We start from the raw sequence: 5,000 nt of genomic DNA on the forward strand, positions 1-5,000 counted from the left end.
ACAGGCCGCGTGCCATTGAAACTTTTAACGAGCCCTTTCTCCTTCGCCTGATTTCTCCTGGCCCTGCGGCAGCCAGAGGCCCGTCTATTCCTGGTCCTGGAGACGGATCGCCCGTGCTTGGACACGCCCCCGCCAACCCCAACACGCCGTCAACATGCAGGGACACGCGCCCACCCCCAACACGCCGTCAACACGCTGAAACACTCGTTAACCTGCCACGCCTTTCAGGAGTCAAGGTGAGGCCATTCACTATTAGGTTTAGATGATGATCAATCATCATCTTTGTTGCACTGGGAGAAGAAATGTGTGAGGGCAAAAGATAGCTCGAACTGAAGACGAAGGTTATTGTTATTGTTCCCCAAATTATATGGTCATACCATAAACCAAAGATATCTTCATTACGCTCAAGGAAAGGCATTCTGGGAGGTAACTCTCAATGCTGAGTCTCTCTCTCTCTCTCTCTCTCTCTCTCTCTCTCTCTCTCTCTCTCTCTCTCTCTCTCTCCTCTCTATCTCTCTCTCTCTCTCTCTCTCTCTCTCTCTCTCTCTCTCTCTCTCTCTCATTTCACACATCAGACTCAATCACACGCACGCACACGGACACACATGACCATGTTAGGGTACATAGCATGGCACTGCTGTAAACAAGTTTCCGAAGCTCAGCATGCAAAAAAAAACCTGTCCAAGTCTGCCAAACTCTCCCAGCAGCTCTCTCCCTCCTTTCCCTCCCTCCCTCTCTCCCTCTCTCTTCCCTATGATCTCTCCTGCACTTTCTCTCTGTTCCCTGTCTATTGCTCCTTCTCTCCATCGCTCTCTGTCACTCTCTCCATCTCTCTCTCCGACACCTTTTCCATCTCTCTCTTTATCCCTTTATTTCTCCCTTTCTCTCTCCATCCCTCCCTCTCTCTCTGACTTTCCCACCCTCTCTCTCGATCTATCCCCCTCTCTCTCTCTCTCTCTCTTTCTTCCCTCCCTACCCTCTGTTCATCTTTCAATCTCTTCCATCTCCCTCCATCATTTCTCACTCCACCACCTCCTTCTCTCTCTCCCCCTCTTTCTCGCCATGTATCCATCTCTCTCTCTCTCTCTTCACTGCTCCACTCCCCCCCCCTCCCCCCCCATCCTTCTCTCCCCATCACACTCACTCCCTCCCCATCACACTCCCCCTCTCCCCCTCCCCCTCCCTCTCCCTCCCCAGTGGGCGGGGCAGCTCCAGAGGACTGGACGAGCCCGTTACATGACAGGTGTCCCAGGCCTGAGTGGTGGCGGGGCCGGACGTGTTTGCCGGCCTTCCGGTCTGTTCCGCGACGCTCTCTAAAGAGTCTGACATTGGCCCACAGAGGACACCGACGGGGGTCGCTCGTTCAGAACAAATGATTCATAAAATATAACCTCTTGGCACATTCCCGGGAACGCCGAGAACACCCAGAACCGCTCCGAGGGGCCGCTGTGTACCCCTTAAAAAAGGGATGCTCCTCCAGGGGTTTCTCCTCTCTGGGGTTATGCACTGAAACAGCAGAACAATACATGAGTGGTTGTGTTTAAATCGGCTGTAGGTAGGGTTTGACCGTCGGAGGGAGGGAGGGAGGGAGGGAGGGAGGGGGAGAGAAAGAGAGAGAGAGAGAGAGAGAGCGAGAGAGAAAGAAAGTAAGAGAGGGAGAGAGAGAGAGAGCGAGAGAAAGAGAAAGAGAGAGCGAGAGCGAGAGCGAGAGCGAGAGCGAGAGAGAGAAAGAGAGAGAGAGAGAGAGAGAGAGAGAGAGAGAGAGAGAGAGAGAGAGAGAGAGAGAGAGAGAGCGAGAGAGAGAGAGAAAGGACATTTTTGGAGCTTGAGACAATGATTCCATTTTTCTTTTATAGCTCCAGGACTCTGTCCTGGTGTTTAGGACGAGAGATATTATCTGGGATTCTTTCGGTAATGATAATTATCCTGATATCGTTAATGCCGTCTTATCGCGGCGGGATTACAGGAACAGAAATCCAATTTCCCGATCGCATTAGGGCGAGCTGGAAGAGATAAACAGTCAACGCTGCGACCCGATTGGTCATCAGCCCATAATGAGGATCTCTTCTCTGCTCCAATGTGTCAAACCATCTTTCTTCAGAAGGGTCGATGCCCATCACCAGAATATCATTACAATATCTTTATCAAGTTATTTATTATTTATAACAATGATGTAAATCACCCAAAGACCAGGACAACATTTATATTCATATCAAAGTGTCTGGGGAAAACTTAAAGTGCCAAGAAAAACTCAACAAAGTTTCATCGCACAGTGCATGATGGCGTAGGTTATGATGTCCAACCCCCCCGGCCGTTCTGGGTTCAAAGGTTCTGGGTTCAAACCCTGATGTCCGCAGTCCATCTGGAGTCATCCTTCAGCAAGGCACCTTCAGCCCCAACCTGCTGCTTAATGGCGGGCATCCATAAAGAGATCACTCCTTCTGGATTAAAGCGTTCAGGGAAAGCTACTGCGATGGGATGTTCCAGATTCCGCCGGACCCACCGAGTTCTGCAGGGTTCTCCGTCCGAGGCGGAAGAACCCGTCGAGACGGAAGTGAGCCAGCCTCCATAGAACCAAGCTGGACGGACGGACGGGGCGTCGCACACTGTGGTGGGGGCACACGCACACATGAAGGTGGGCGCCCACACACACACACGCACACACCAAGGTGGCGGTCCACACACACACACCGCGGTGGCTGCACACACGCACACACACACACACACTGCCGGTGGCTTCAATAATACATAAGATGAGCCGTCACTGAACTAATGGAGGACAGGGAGAGGATGATCCACACGGACAGAAGTGAAGAAGCAGATGAAAGGAGGAAGGGGGGCCGAGAGGGGGGCCGAGAGGGGGGCCGAGAGGTGGGCCGGGGGGGGGCCGGGGGGAGGAGGGGGGAGGGGAGGGGGGGGATGAAAGGGAGAGGGGGGAGGATGAAGGTTGGAATGGGAAAAATCCCTCCATGGGAGAAAAATGAGGGGATGGCGATATATGGAGAGAGCGAGAACATAGCGCAGCACAGAGCCTGCAGGAGGGGAGTAAGATGGGGGAGATAGAGAAGGTTGAGTAGGCGACGGAGGGGGGGGGGGGGGAGGAGGCGGCGGTGGTGGTTTAGGTCCTGCGTCCTAACATCATTGGACGGGGTGAGAAGAGGCCGGTATGGAGAAAGGTCTTCCTTTTTTTCATTTCCAAAACACAGCTGCACAACAATAAGACCCAGATGTTGAAACCAGATTAGCATGAGCCGCAGGAAGATAGCCCTAGAAGAACGGCCCGAGAGGAAATTGTAGTTGGGGAGCTAAATAGTCACGCAACCCCGCCCCTTACACACGCAGCCTGCAACGAGCGAACAGAAAAAAAGGCTAACGCACAGCTTGCAAGCATAGCATGTTTTGTACGTTTTGGCACGATCCAACCAAAACACACCTCCTAAAGTCCCCTAACCGCCATACCCCCCCCCCCCCCCCCCCACCACATTGATATGATATTTTCCTTCTACCATCACATTTCAAATGTCATATCACAGAAGACCAGGGCCCTCTGTCAGAACGCCATTCCAGGGTCTTCTTTATAGCTGTCCTGCCCGCGCCTGCAGCACTCAAGCCTGGAATGGACCCCGGGCTCCGGGTTTATTAACCTGCGCCGCTATTTATATACCTATAAACGTTATGGATTATGTAACGTTCGTTTCGCAGCAGGCTCGCATTTCAGCGGGCTGTAATAACCTCCCGATGGACGCCATTCCGGCTAATCACCCCACCGTCCCCTCGTCGCCAGTTGGACTTCTGTGGGCCGATTCGGGGGGGGGGGGGGGGGGGAGACAGACGGACGGACGGACGCAATGAGAAGCAGTGTTACCCAGATCTTCCGGGTAATTCCGTTCCCATAATTCTTGCTTGTCGAATGCTTAGGAGAGCCGAGGGAAGCGGCTTCTGAACGCAGTGCGCTTGGCAGGGCGCAATTAAGTTTAATCTCGGGTCGTTGCCAATCAACAGTTAATTAGAATGTCTAAATCGTCCACGAGTGTGGATATTGTGTCCATGGCGACCCCCGCGATGGGTCGGAGCCCGCACCAAGAGTGATGCCGCTAATGGCGGTGCGTCCAGGATGTGATGTAATTAGCCCGTCAGGAAATGAACGGATCGCTGGGGTGATTCGCCGCTTAGGTCAAGTGTTCCCCTAAAATGTCTTTTTAGGGAACAATAACCACCAAAGGTGATATCAAGGTGGGGCCTGACAAACTACAATCCATACGCCTCGGTGTCAGATTCAACAGGGACCAACATCTCACCAGAGCATGCGCTACACGCACACATGCAAAGACACAAAGCAGAACCAGCTGAATGATGAAGACACACACGTACGTCGACGTACACACCGGCAGAGCTGCACACCTGACCCCCCGAGAACCGGCCAACGAGTCGCACAGGAAGCAATACGCGCCTCGCTCTCACTCGTTTCCATGGTTCCCCTCAAGAGACCCACCCGCTACCTGCGCAGCCTAGCATCATTAGCGCCGCTAATCAGCAAGCCCGCCTTCCGGGCGCCATGGCAACGTGGCTGCCAGCTAACCGCTATCTGAGGCAGACATCCCATCTAGGTGAAGACATCAATTGCAACCTCACAATTCGCCCGTGGTGTTTTATCGTAATTAATCTCAGAATCCCCCCCCCCCCCCCGGCTGTGAACCAAAAAATTATCCTCGCTAATGTGAAGAATGCGCCGTCTGCATGACAAGTAAAATTGAGTCTTTGAAAAAAGATTAAAATCTAAACGCTTCTTCAAATCCACAGCTCTGTCACAGGAAGAGCCAATCCCCTCCAAAACATGGAGAAGCAGTACGAGAAGCTCAAGCTCCAGCTCAAACACCTAGCACTGCTTCAGGTAGCTGCAGCTCTCACCAAAACACCCAGCAATGCTACAGTTAGCTCAAGTTACCGCCAAAACAGACTGCAATGCTACAGTAAACTCATGTTCCCGCCAAAATACAATG

This window comes from Gadus chalcogrammus, chromosome 5 (genome assembly GCF_026213295.1).
Source record: "Gadus chalcogrammus isolate NIFS_2021 chromosome 5, NIFS_Gcha_1.0, whole genome shotgun sequence".
Taxonomy (NCBI): Eukaryota; Metazoa; Chordata; class Actinopteri; order Gadiformes; family Gadidae; genus Gadus; species Gadus chalcogrammus.